At 44.7% G+C, this 14,224-nt stretch overlaps 1 long non-coding RNA gene across 1 annotated transcript in view; it reads left to right on the plus strand.

Moving 5' to 3' along the window:
- Positions 1 to 13,654, plus strand: part of LOC135276033 (uncharacterized) — a 35,923-nt gene extending 22,269 nt beyond the window's left edge. The window contains exon 3 of the long non-coding RNA XR_010343587.1: positions 13,556 to 13,654. This is a non-coding gene — a long non-coding RNA (uncharacterized LOC135276033). The remainder of the gene's footprint in view (positions 1 to 13,555) is intronic.
- The last annotated feature ends 570 nt before the right edge of the window (positions 13,655 to 14,224 follow it).

Below are 14,224 nucleotides of genomic sequence, written 5' to 3' on the forward strand. Positions count from 1 at the left end.
ACAGCCCCACAGGGTGACAGCAAAGGCCTTGGTTGCCCGTTTCTCCTTAGCCTGGACATTGGACCCTGGGTACCATGTTGAAGGCCAGTGACCCACAAGGCTGCTGGCTGCCCACCCTGCCTCTTGCCTTGGAATTCTAAAAAGCGGTTGAAACAATCAAGTATTGACGTCAAGTGGGGGGAAAATCATGCATTTCCAAATTGAAATTCAAAGTTAGTCCTTCTGAGACAGGCAAAGGGTATATGGAAATTGTTTAAGACAGCAATTTCCCCCTCCCCAATTCTGCCTTCGTGTCTCAGCTGCTAACAGAAGTCTGCAGAACTGTAAGAAATTTTTAATCAGACCTCATGGCTGGCCTTATTCTTCCCTCAGTGAACCCCTGAAAAGAATATTCTTCTGCCCCTAGAACGATCTAAAATAATCTCGAATCTAGAATGACTTCATTTCTACCTGTCTCTTCCAGAGTGTAGAAATGCTCAGTTTCTCTCTCTCTACCTTGCAGCCTCAAATCCGTAACTCTGGGGTGACTCACTCTCAAATCAGAGTAGATAATTTAATGCAGTATTTAACCTAGGAAAACCCTCTCTAGGAAGAAGGGTTTACTCATCACCCTCTGTGCAGTCACAGGAACCTTGACTAATTTAAGAACTGATAACAATGTGTACAGATTGTTTTCGAAATTCCACTTTTAGAGCATTGCTACTGATGGATATTTCTTCTAATCTATAGTTGTTAAGATGCTGGAGAAGCGAAACTCACAAAGGTTAACAGAACGTCGTCAGAGGCAAGGGTTCAAATCATGCCTCAACCATGATATAGCCCTGCAGCCTTGCACAGACTACTTAATCCTAATTTCCTGTATCTTAAAGAAGGAATAATAGCAGCACTTACCTCACCGGGCAGCTTCATGTGTTGAGGTCAAGCACATAGTGTACATAAAGCACCTAGTACATAACATGCGCTCTGTAGTCCCTGGGATTATCATTGTCATTATCATACAGGAAGTACTATGAAAATGCTTGTCCTATAAAGATTATTTGCTGGAGTTTGCTCCTAATTCTAATTTTTTTTTTTCTTTTGAGACAGTCTTGCTCTGTCGCCCAGGCTGAAGTGCCAGTGGTGCAATTGATCTCAGCTCATTGCAACCTCCACCTCCCAGGTTCAAGTGATTCTCCTGCCACAGCCTCCCGAGTAGCTGGGATTACAGGTGTGAGCCACTGTGCCTCCTCCCCACTCTACTTTTTTTTTTTTATCTTTGCTGCTAAATAAATTAACCCATTTTTTTAAAAAAATTGGGGAACAAAAACACCTGCAAAAATATGGATCAAAGAATGCCAGGGGAGTTGTTCTTTTTTCTTCTCCTGTACTTTAGAATGTTTGGCTTCTTTATTTCTGTGGCAGGACTGTATCCTCAGCAACTTAGCGGCATGGCCTATATCAATCAGCCGCCTTGGAGGGTGATAAAGAGCTGCTGGCAGAGGATAGGGTGAAAAGAGCACAATAGAAATATATGCAGATGCCCAACGCACACAGATGCTTTTGTGTCTCTTGTTTTCAGCAGAGTACAAAATAATGACGTATATCAGAGTTTGGTGAACTGCACCCAGCCACCTAGTATTTTTCTTTTTAACTATCTTGAAACAATTCTAAATCTATAGGAAGTTGCAAAAATATTACAGAGACCTTCTCTGTACCCTTCACCCAGGTCACCTTCCCCACAATGGTTGCATGTTAAGCAACTATCAGCTATTGCACTTTTTTTTTTTTTGAAACGGAGTGTTGCTCTGTCACCCAGGCTGGAGTGCAATGGTACGATCTCAGCTCACTGCAGCCTCCATCTACCTCTTAGATTCAAGTGATTCTTGTGCCTCAGCCTCCCAAGTAGCTGGGATTACAGTTGTGTACCACTACACCTAGCTAATTTTTGTACTGTTCATAGAGACAGGGTTTCAACATGTTGGCCAGGCTGGTCTCGGACTCCTGACCTCAAGTGATCTGCCTGTCTTGGCCTCCCAAAGTGCTGGGATCACAGGCGTGAGCCACCACGTCCGGCCAGCTATTGCTTTTTGAAGATGGTTGTGCTGGGAACAATATACTAGAATTATTTGCTGCAAAACCCCTGCAGGCTCACCCCACCCAAACCACTGACTTTGAAAAGAACCTGAATTCATAGTTCCCCTGGCAACCTTCCGAAATCTACACGTGCAGACCCTTTCCTCTGATTTGGTTGATCCGGTTTACTCTTTTCCACGAGGGGATTTCTGTCACCCACTTCGGATGCCACTGTCCACCGTGATGAGGAGAAAGGGGAAACTTGAAAGTGGGGCAGCTTCAGCGCCTGCCATGATGACACCAAGGAGTTGCAGTGGAGGAGGAGTCTACACTATATTCCTGGTTTCATCCAACTCATGTTCATTGGTGGCCACCTGGAGAAAAGAGCCCAGTCCAAAGGGAAAGAGATGGGTTCTGCCATCGCGTCAGTAAGACAGGTGAAGCGGCTGATGAAAGGTGAAAGACATACACTAGTGAGTGTGATCCCTTCTGAGACGCATACCAGGTACCTGAGGAGTCCTGAAACAGATGGAGTTTTAGTCATGAGTGGTGGCACACACCTGAAGTCCCGGCTACTCAGGAAGCTGAGGTGGGAGGATCACTTGAGCATAGGAGTTTGAGGCTGTAGTGAGCTAGGATCGCACTACTGCACTCCAGCCTGCGTGACAGAGCAGTATCCTGTCCTATTTAAAGATGTGGTGGTTCACACCTGTAATCCCAGCACTTTGGTATCACCTGAGGTCAGGAGTTCAAGACCAGCCTGACCAACATGGAGAAACCCCGTCCCTACTAAAAATACAAACTTAGCCAGGCATGATGGCGTGTGCCTGTAATCCCAGTTACTCAGGAGGCTGAGGCAGGAGAATCATTTGAACCCAGGAGGTGGAAGTTGCGGTAAGCCTAGATCGCGCCATTGCACTCCAGCCTGGGTAACAAGAGCGAAACTCCTTCTCAAAATAATAATAATAATAATATAATATAATTAATTAATTTTAAAAATCCTAATTTGAGTCAGAAAATACAGAATGATCTCAAAAGAAAATAAGTACCACCTAACCCTACCATCCTGTAGTAAAACAAAGCAAAACTTGTTGCTCTCTTTTTTTTTGTATATAAAAAGATTCATGTTATAAGAAAACTGTTGAGAAATTTCAACCATTTGGCTCAGGAAAGAAGTTAGTGATGTTTTCCTTTCTGGAATTAAATTGTCCAACTTTTCTGTTAAGTTTACCAAATGCTGTGTTTTCCTTCCTTTTTTCTTTGCATTTATGTGTATATGTGTGAGTGTATGTGTGTTTTACAAATTGATCTTACTCTGCATATACTGTTTTATACATTACTTTTCTTTACCTTAATCTTAGAACATGCATCATGATTATTTTCATAAGTCATATGAGTTATTTTTTAGAACTCTTCGTTATTACAAGAACAGAACATCTACATCACAGAAAATTGGAAAATACAGGCATAAAATTAAAAATAAGACCACTAATCTTTCACCTCTCAGCTCACTATTATCACACCTTAGAGCACTTACCGTGGACACTATTTCTAATCATGTGTGTTGTGTGTGTATATACACAAAGTAATAAAGTGAATGACACACTTTTGTTTGTTTTTGAGACAGCATCTCGCTCTGTTGCCTAGGCTGCAGTGCAGTGGTACGATCTCAGCTAACTTCAATTCTGCCTCCTGGGTTCAAGCGATTCTCTTGCCTCAGCCTCCCGAGTAGCTGGGATTACAGGCATGTGCCACCACGCCCAGCTAATTTTTATATTTTAGTAGAAACAAGGTTTTGCCCTGTTAGACAGGCTGGTCTCAAACTCCTGACCTCGTGTTCTGCCCACCTCGGCCTCCCAAAGTGATGGGATTACATGTGTGAGCCACCATGCCCAGCTGAATTGCACACTTTAAAGGGGTGAGTTTTATGGTATACAATTCCCTCAATAAACTTAAAAATGTTGCCAAAACATATTTAGAGAATGATCACCTTTTGGAGAGAGAGAGACAGAGTGTGTGTGTGTGTGTGTGTGTGTGTGTGTGTGTGTGTGTATCCTCCAGTATTGGAACATCCTAAATAGACCTGAACATTCAAGTTTATCCAAAACAGTGTCCAACGCAGGGTGTGTTCATCTGGTTACATCCTTTAAGCCTCTGGTTACGTCCTTTATGATCTTCTGTAGTGATGAAGCATTAAGTTTAATGGTGACTAGTCATGCAATGATCATCTGCTTCATTAGACAGAGGAGGAAGTGAAGGCTCAGCAGGGGTATGGAATCTACCAGGGCCGTGGTGCTTGTAAGTCGAGTCAGGACTCTGTGATATGGAGCACTCGCCAGCATTCAACAGCCTCCACTACGTCCACCACGTTGTTCTCATGGCATTTGCTGAAGCCTCACAGAACAACTGTATTTCTCTTCCTCAAAACGGTACCCTCCTCCCCTTCCAGTCATTAGCTGCTCCCCAGCTGGGCCCTAAGTTGGGTGCTGGGGATGTAGCAATGAAAGGTGGAGCCCTTTTCAAGAAGGCTAGACTGGCCATAGTGGCTCACTCAGTGTAATCCCAGCACTTTGGGAGGCCCAGGCGGGCAGATCACCTGAGGCCAGGAGTTAGAGACAAGCCTGGCCAACATGGTGAGACCCTGTCTCTACTGAAAAAAAAAAAAAGAAAGAAAGAAAAATACAAAAATTAGCCAGCCTCTGTGGTGTGTACCTGTAGTCCTAGCCACTCAGGAGACTGAGGCAGGAGAATCGCTTGAACCAGGAGGCAGAGGTTGCAGTGAGCCAAGAGCAAGCCACTGCACTCCAGTCTGGGGGACAGAGCAAGACTCCATCTCAGAAAAGAAAGAGAGAAAGAAGGAAAGAAAGAAAGGGAAGGAGGGAGGGAGGAAAGGAAGGAAGAAAGGAAGAAAGAAAAATGGAAAGAAAGAAAGAAAGAAAAGAAAAGAAAGAGATCCTGTTACCAGGACTGAAGAAAAAAGAAGGGATCATATCTTGGGGATCAGATAGGAACTCAATTTTGGCCCTAGGGCCCAAAAAGTTTTCAGAGTCAGATTTACAGTGCCCAAGGAAAGAAGGAAAGAAGGAAAGGAAGGGAAGGAAGGGAAGGAAGGGAGAGAAGAAGGAAGGGAGGGAGAGAGGGAGGGAGGGAGGGAGGGAGGAAGGAAGGAAGGAAGGAACAAAGGAAGGAAGGAGGAAAGGAAGAAAGGAAGGAAATGAAAAGGGAGGGAGGGAGGGAAGAAAGGAGGGGAGAAGGAGAGAAGGGAGAAAGAAAGGGAAGGAGGGATCAATTAATCCTTAAACAACTTTAGGGATGTTTTTTTCATGCAGCAAATAGCTTCACTTTATTGATGAAGAAATGGAGGCTCCGCAGTTCCCTGAATTTCCTCCAGTCCCTAGGAACACATCTAAATACCCCAGTTTGACTTTCAGCAGACGGGGAGCAGGCAGCAGGCGGTGTAAATATGTGTAACTATGGCCTCCCAAGTCGACTCTTCCTCATCAGCAATCCTGTGCTCGGCCAAGTGCTCAGGATACCCCGGGTCAGCCTCCCGGAGATGGTGGCTGTTACGTGACACCACCTCCTGCCATCTCTTACATTGCACTAACATTGTGCCTGCGTGGTCGTAACAAGAAATGATCAGTGCAGTGTCCATTTCTGTATCTGTTGCTGTTTTAACTAAATTTAGAAAGTTCTGTGGGAGTTGCAAAGGTAGCTTTTGGAGGGCCTAGGGCAGACTGTGTCTTAAAGAGGCAGCCTCGGGAAGTGGGAAGCATTGTAACAGGAGTGAAGGTTGACATAGCCCAGGTGGTCAAGGACACAAGGCGAGACCCTTCCTGCCTGACCTTCATTATTGGCAATTGGTCCACTAAGGACCAATAAAGCGTCTAGGAGCCTATCCAAGTGACTTAGAATTACTGAGGTGCCAGCAGGCACCAGGCTTATAAATCTGCCTTTTATTATCTGGTTAGCTTAGCCAAGTCTCCGAAAGGAACAGTAAAAGTTTTATGATGTGCTTTAACGAGCTGACTTTCAGAGTCAGGCTTTGTCCTGGATGAAATTTCCCCAGCGGCACTCCTGATCCTGCTCAGAGTCCATTTGTTGTTAGACTGTTGAGATTGTTGATCAGAATCATTTTCTCATTCAAAACAGTGAATTTTTTTTTTTTTTGGTGGGAGGCAAGGAGTAACACGAGCATCTGCCCCACTCCCTAAATGTCTCAATACACATTGATATGAATAGATGCGCAGCCTTTTTATTTTTGTTTGTTTTGTTTGGTTTGTTTGGTTTTTTTAAGACGAAGTCTTGCTCTGTCGCCCAGGCTGGAGGGCAGTGGTGCAATCTTGGTTCACTACAACCTCTGCTTCCCAGGTTCAAGCAATTCTCTTGCCTCAGCCTCCTAAGTAGCTGACATTACAGGCACGCACCACCATGCCCGGCTACTTTTTGTATTTTTAGTAAAGACAGGGTTTCACCATGTTGTCCAGGTGGCTGGTCTCAAACTCCTGACCTCAGGTTATTCACCCGCCTTGGCCTCCCAAAGTGCTGGGATTACTGGTGTAAGCCACCAGTAAAATTCATTTCTTAGATAAAAAATGCAACACTAGTGCCTAAACAGTCAGGTTATTATTGAAAATATTCTTTGTCATTGTGTATTGGTCTGGTTAATCTAAGAGTTTATCTGCCCAAAAGCAAATTCTAGTATCATTTTGTCACTGGTTCAATTTATGAGCCAAAAAATAATAATAATAATATTGATGCTCTCATTACTTCATGCTACAGAAAAAAGAATGTTTTTAAATAATTATAAAATGTAAAGGCCCAATTTTAAAAGAAGCTGATCTAAAACTTTTATATCTAAGTAAGGGTGGTTACCTTCTGGGTTGTCCTCATGGTTCAGTCAATGTTATCATTGCCAAGAAAAGTTCTGGAAATTTTTCTGAGCCCAAAGTTTGTTCTTTGGATATCCCCTAGGGTGACAAACCTTTTTCCTTGGAGCTTTGCTTTCCGTAAACAGCTTCAAGTTTATTCTTTCAGTAATGCAGGTGGCCCATCTGGGCAACACTGTTTGGATCTAAAACCCAGTTTGGACCCAGAGAATGCATTTTCTTGTGCAGTTTATAAATCCATCCTGAAAGCAACCCCAGAAGAGTTTCACATGTGTTTTAAACAACGTAAAGATCATAGGTAAGAAATAGAGCTTCCCAAGGCGGCTGTTTTAAAGTGATATTAATCTGGCTAGAAATCACAATGCATTTTAAAAATAAATTCATGTGATTTTATAGCCATGGCTCAGACACGTACACTTCTGGAGGTGAAAATGCTTTAGGGAGAGATAAAGAGAACTTTAAAATGGTTTACAAGTACATGCTTAGGGGAAAAATAATTTTATTGCCTTCGCCACCATGCACAAAAGAGTGAGATGAGAACTATTCCGTTTCTCCCAATGCTGCTGTTTTGCAGAGAGACTTACAGAGAGTTGAGAACAGAAATGAAATAACGCAGAAGTGGTGGTGATCAGGGGCCTGTAACTCAGTTTATGATTTGGGAACTGTGTTATTTCCCTCCCTCATTCAACGCCATCTTTCCCCTACAAAAGCATTCATGCCAGTAACCTAAAGATTCAACAATTGTGAGTTTAACATCAAGGCTAGTCCAGATCCCAAATAAAACACAGAATGGCTTGCATTTATATATTGCTCTTTTTTTTTTGAGACAGAGTCTCACTCTGTCACCCAGGCTGGAGTGCAGTGGTGTGATCTCAGCTCACTGCAGCCTCTGCCTCCCAGGTTCAAATGATTCTCATTTCTCAGGCTTCTGAGTAGCTAGGACTACAGGCACATGCCACCACGCTCAGCTAATTTTTGTATTTTTTGCAGAAATGGGGTTTCACTCTGTTGGCTAGGCTGGTCTTGAACTCCTGACCTCAAGTAATTCCCCTACCTTGTCCTCCCAAAGTGCTGGGATTACAGGAGTGAGCCACGTGCCTGGCCACTTTAGGTTTTTTACAGAACTTTCTTGCGTGAGCCTTCTGACAAGTGGACAGAACTAGGTTTTCCCCATTTTAAAGATGGAGGTTTTAATTTTTTGTTTGTATTTTTTTTATGTATTTATTTAGAGGCAGCCTCGGGAAGTGGGAAGCATTGTAACAGTAACAGGAGTGAAGGTTGACATAGCCCAGGTGGTCAAGGGCACAAGATGAGAGCCTTCCTGCCTGACCTTCATTATTGGTGATTGGTCCACTAAGGACCAATAAAGCATCTAGGAGATGCTTTTCACATAGCGTCTCACTCTTCACATAGACTCCAGTGATGTGATCATAGCTCACTGCAGCCTCCACCTCCTGGGCTTAAGTGATCCTCCCGCCTCAGACTTCCAAGTAGCTGGAACCAGCTAATTTTTCTAAAAATGCCCGGCTAATTTTTTCTTTTTCCTCCCTTCCTCCCTCCCTTCCTTCCTTCCTTCTTTCATCCTCTCTGAGACACAAACGCAATAACTTTTAAAAAGATAGTTTTGGGCCGGGTGCACTAGCTCACACCTGTAATCTCAGCACTTAGGCAAGCCAAGACAGGCTGATCAGCTCAGGAATTTGAGACCAGCCTGGGCAACATGGTGAAACCCCGTCTCTACCACACACACGCACGCACGCACGCACACATGCACATACAAATTAGGCTGGCATGGTGGCCCAGGATTGTAGTCCCAGTTACTCAGGAGGCTGAGGTGGGAGGTTGGCTTGAGCCCAGGAGTTGAAAGCTGCAGTGATCAGTGATTGCACCACTGCCCTCCAGCCTGGGTGACAGAGCAAAACTCTGTCTCAGAAGAAAACAAAATTTTTTTAGAAACAGGGCCTCCCTATGTTGCCCAGGCTGGTCTCGTACTCCTGGCCTCAAGTGATCCTCCACCTTAGCCTCCCACAGCATAGTGCCCAGTTAAGATGGGGATATTGAAGTGCAGAGGGCAGAGTGCTTTGCACAAAGATACAGGACTGGTCAGCAACTGACACAGACTCAGGCATCTGGGTCCTGTTAACTCCTAGGTCAAGCTTCCTTCATGGCTATACATGCTTCTGGAACTGAACTAAAATCAGCACAGGCTGGGCACGGTGGCTCACGCCTATAATCCTAGCACTTTGGGAGGCCGAGACGGGTGGATCACGAGGTCAAGAGATCGAGACCATCATGGTCAACATGGTGAAACCCCGTCTCTACTAAAAATACAAAAATTAGCTGGGCATGGTGGCACGCGCCTGTAGTCCTAGCTACTTGGGAGGCTGAGGCAGGAGAATTGCTTGAACCCAGGAGGAGGAGGTTGTGGTGAGCCGAGATTGCACCATTGCACTCCAGCCTGGGTAACAAGAGCGAAACTCCGTCTCAAAAAAAAAATAAAATAAATAAATAAAATAAATAAAATCAGCACAGAACTACACATTCCAAAGTTTGCAATGAAGTATGGTATACTCAAAACGTAACTTATTATGAACTCTTTTAGACCTCGTGCTGAATAGTGGATATTTGTAACCATGCCATCCAGCTGAACTATGAAACTTTTTAAGCTAGGGTTTAAGTCTCCTTTTCCCCGCTTTTCCTTTCTTGCCTCCCCACAGGCAGCCACTCTTGTGGGTAAGGAGTTTAACATTTCAGCTGTGCTTTCTGCGTGAAGACGATTGGCCTGGGCTTCGGCGTAAAGCATCTAAGGTGTAACAGATCTTCTGAGTTGTGGTAATCCCTGCTGCTCACCTGCCTCTTTCCTGAGTTGAGTGAGACTGGGGGCAGGTGGGGAGTGGAGTGAGGCTTGCACAGGGAAAGACCAGTGAGCCAACCAGGATCCTACGACATTAGAGCTTAGCAGGTGAGACAGCAAAGGGAAATTCTGCCTCCCTGAGTACTAAATTGGAGTCTCTTTTCCCAACAGTTTCACTCTTTCCCGAAAAGCACATGGAGCAGAGTGAAGTAAGTGAAGTGTTTACTAGAAGCCCCCCGCCCCCCACTTTTCTTTTCATGTTCAGATGGTCCTCAAGGGGACTCAATAAGAAACCTAGCTCCATGTCTACTCACACCAGGCTCCCTTTCCAGCAACCAGCCAGGCCTTGCTTTCTGTTTTCCTTTTTTCTTTTTTAAATCAGGTTCTCACTCTGTCACCCAGGCTGGAGTACAGTAGCACGATCTCGGCTCACTGCAACTTCCACCTCCTGGGTTCAAGCGATTCTCCTGCCTCAGCCTCTGAGTAGCTGGGACTACAGATGCCCGCCACCACGCCTGGCTGATTTTTGTATTTTTAGTAGAGACAGGGTTCCACCATGCAGGCCAGGGCAGTTTCAAACTTCTGGCCTCAAGTGATCCACATACCTTGGCCTCCTGAAGTGCTGGGATTACAGGCATGAGCCACCACCCCTGACCCTCAATTTCTGTTTTTTGTCCCCACTGGACATTACCAACTCAGACTTGTTCCAGCTGTGACTTCCAAAGAGATAATTTTGTAAACTAAGCTGTGATAAAGGGAAAGGATTAAGGAGATACCAGAAAAGGGCTATTTGTGCATTTGAACTGCAGTTTATGCTTTTGCTTTCCCCGCCTTGCAGGACTGTTTTGACCAGAGGGAATTTCCCTGCCCGGGGCAGCGAACAGCCCCAGGGCAGGGCTGGAGGAAGAGATCTTTGTATGTAAACAGTGCCTGCTGATCTAGGCCCACACTGGGAGGGGAGGTGGCTCAGGCTTCACATTTAGGAACGCCTCTAATTCGGATCCTTGAGATTCTCTCCAAATAAGATTAAATCATCTCCAAAGCTACTGAAAGATATTCTTCATATAGCTTCAAACCTTTGTCTATTACCAGACTAGATAGCCTATCAGGCACCATGGACCATTTGTTTTTGTTTTTTGTTTGATTGTTCTTGTTTTTGTTTTTGTTTTGAGACAGTCCTGCTCTGTTGCCCAGGCTGGAGTGCAGTGGTGCATTCTTGGCTCACTGCAACCTCAGCCTCCTGGGTTCAAGCGATTCTCCTGCCTCAGCCTTCCTAGTAGCTGGGATTACAGGCACATGCCACCACGCCTGGCTAATTTTTGTATTTTTAGTAGAGATCGGGTTTCACCATGTTGACCAGGCTGGTCTCAAACTCTTGACCTCAAGTGATCCGCCCGCCTCGGCTTCCCAAAGCACTGGGATTACAGGCGTGAGTCACCACACCTGGCTCCAATTGTTTTTTGTTTTTAATTTTCTATTAGTCATATTTTATTTGTGTGTGTGTTTTTAATTGATGTGTAACAGATGTATGTTTATGGTTTATGTAATTATTTTTTGACTATGAGAGTCTATTTTAGTATAATATATTGTATAGTGTATTTTTTTTCTTTTATTTTCTAAGACAGAGTCTCACTGTGTCACCCAGGCTGGAGTGCAGTGGCGTGATCTCAGCTCACTGTAACCTCTGTCTCCGGGTCTCAAGCGATTCTCCTACCTCAGCCTTCCTAGTAGTTGGGATTATAGTCGTACACCACCATGCCTGGCTAATTTTTGTATTTTTGATAGAGACGGGATTTCACCATGTTGGCCAGGCTAGTCTCGAACTCCTAACCTCAAGTAATCTGCCCACCTCAGCCTCCCAAAGTGCTGGTATTACAGGCTGGAGTAAATTGGGGCAGTCTCAGCTCACTGCAGCCTCCGCCTTGGCCTCCCAAGTGCTGGGATTATAGAAGTGAGCCACCGCATCTGGCCTCATGATGTATATTTTCTGCCCTAGTCCTAGAGTCAGCCATTTCTTCAAGGAGTTCTGTTTCCTTTTATTGGAGGATACTAGACAGAAACCAAGATCAGGGTGCTAGGTGTGCTCATTGCCCCTGGAGTGTCATTACTTCTGGGCCATCTCAGCTGAAAGAGAAAAGAAACATATGCGTGTATGTGAACCTTAGCATACACACCCATCTTTAAGAATTTCTCTATGGAATCCCTATATCTATATAAGCTAAAGACGAGTTCACATCAACTCCAACTCCAATCCAGGATTGAATGATCCACGTGGATCATTCCAGCCTCTCCTTGTTCCCCTGTTACTTCCTTCTGCAACAGTGTGGAACCTGGCTCCCACTATCTGCCATCTACTTACTTAACCGCTCATTTATTTTTTAAAAAATTTAAAATGGGCCAGGTACAGTGGCTCACACCTATAATCTCAGCACTTTGGAAGGCCGAGGTGGGCAAGTCACGAGGTCAGGAGTTCGAGACCAGCCTGGCCAATATAGTGAAACCCCGTCTCCTCTAAAAATACAAAAATTAGCCAGGTATGGTGTTGCGTGCCTGTAATCCCAGCTACCCGGGAGGCTGAGGCAGAAGAATTGCTTGAACCCAGGAGGTGGAGGTTGCAGTGAGCCAAGATCATGCTACTGCACTCCAGCTTGGGCAACAGAGTGAGACTTCGTCTTAAAAAAAAAAAATTAAATGTTAGTACCATCACTGCCGTTATTCTTCCTGATGCCCTAACTGTCCCAAATCTGGCCAGTGGGATCCCTTTTCCACCATTTCCTCTCCCACATCACCATCAGTCTTTGAGCACAGCTTACTGTTCTCTGGCATAAGCAGATACTCTAGAAGTCAGCCATAACATCAAAGATTCCTAATTTCTTTTTTCCCCTAATTCCTTTTAATAGGAAAGTTGCTGTGTTTACAGAGTAAGAGCTGCGGGCCTGGTTTGCTAATTGCTCCTGGGTTTTTATTGCGTCTAGGCCACTTTAGTGGACAGAGCTCATTATCTCTATGTAATAAATTTTTACTGATGCTTCCAGTCATACCCACATCCAATGCTGGGGGTAAAGTTAAGAAGTGTTTGAGAAAATCCATAGAGAAATGATGGACAATTGTCTCATGGGACTGAAAATAGACAATAGGAATAAATTTTGATTTTTCTGTTTTCTCCCTCTTTTCCTTCCTTTTCATTCTTTCATGAACTTCAGGTGAAGAATTGAGTTAATCCTTCTAATTCCTAGCTTGTTTCCAGCACAGCCTCGGCAGGGCACGTTTGTTTATTTTTCTTCTTCGTACCGCGCAGCTGCCCAAGTGATCTTTTATTACATTAATCAGATCATGCCACGCCTTCACTCTCGACCCTCCCACAGCTTCCCGTCACACTTGGAGCAAAACACCTTGCTTCTGGTTACCCTCCGACATTCTCCTCCTCTCTGTCTCTCCTCTTCAGCCACTCTGGCCTCATTGTTCTTCAATTTACCAGAGCTGTTCCAGCCCCAAGGCCTGTGCATGAATATTCATCCTCCATCTCCAGGTAGCTCCCTCTCTACTGCATCCAGAACTCTGCTCGCATTCCCCCTCCCCTACCGGAAGTAGCTCTCTCCATGCCCGTCTCTGTACTTCTGCGTTGGATTCTTCTTCCTGCCACTTGTCACTCCCACCTTGCATTGGTCAACTGTTTATTGTCTATATTCCACACGAGAATGTGAAGCAACATAAAGGCAAGACTTAGATTTATTCCATTTATTCACTGCTACATTCCCAGCCCCTAGGACCAGTGCCTGGTGAATCGAACTGGCTTCATCACTCCACGTGGAGTGAGTTCCCACTCACATTCTTCTCTCCCCAGTTGAGCACCCATTCAAATAAGGTATGTTCTTATATATAAGCTTATTAAATGCTTAGTACTCTATTTATGAGGTCTATGGGGATTTGTTTGGGAGGAGAGTAATCAGTTTGGGAAAATCTCATCCCTGCTTCGCTGTGGTTTAAGTGCCACTAACTAGGAAGTGAAGGTAGGAGCTGGGCTCCGCCCCTGTTGGGTTAATCATTAAGAAGTTTGTTTTGCTGGAAGAGAGGGAAAGAAAGCAGGAGAGTGTGATTAGAGGTGTTAGGGGACTTAGTGTCAAAGATGTTTTCTGGCTGAGCATGGTGGCTCACACCTGTAATCCCAGCACTGTAGCAGGCCTCGGCTAGGTGGGAGGATCACTTAAGGCCAGGAGCTGGAGACCAGCCTGGGCAACATACGGAGACCCCTGTCTCCACAAAATAATAATAATGATAATGAGATTTTATTTAATTAGATGTGTTCATCTGATCCAAGGCTCTGTAAAGGAAGCTGGAGGAAACACTTTTTATTCAGAACCTTTTGGGAGGAGGAATGAAGGAGATAGTGTGTTCATCCTCAGGTAGACAGGAGATGCAGTCAAAGCGT

Source organism: Aotus nancymaae, unplaced genomic scaffold (genome assembly GCF_030222135.1).
Source record: "Aotus nancymaae isolate 86718 unplaced genomic scaffold, 86718_ANA_hifiasm-v0.15.2.pri h1tg000020l, whole genome shotgun sequence".
Lineage (NCBI taxonomy): Eukaryota > Metazoa > Chordata > Mammalia > Primates > Aotidae > Aotus > Aotus nancymaae.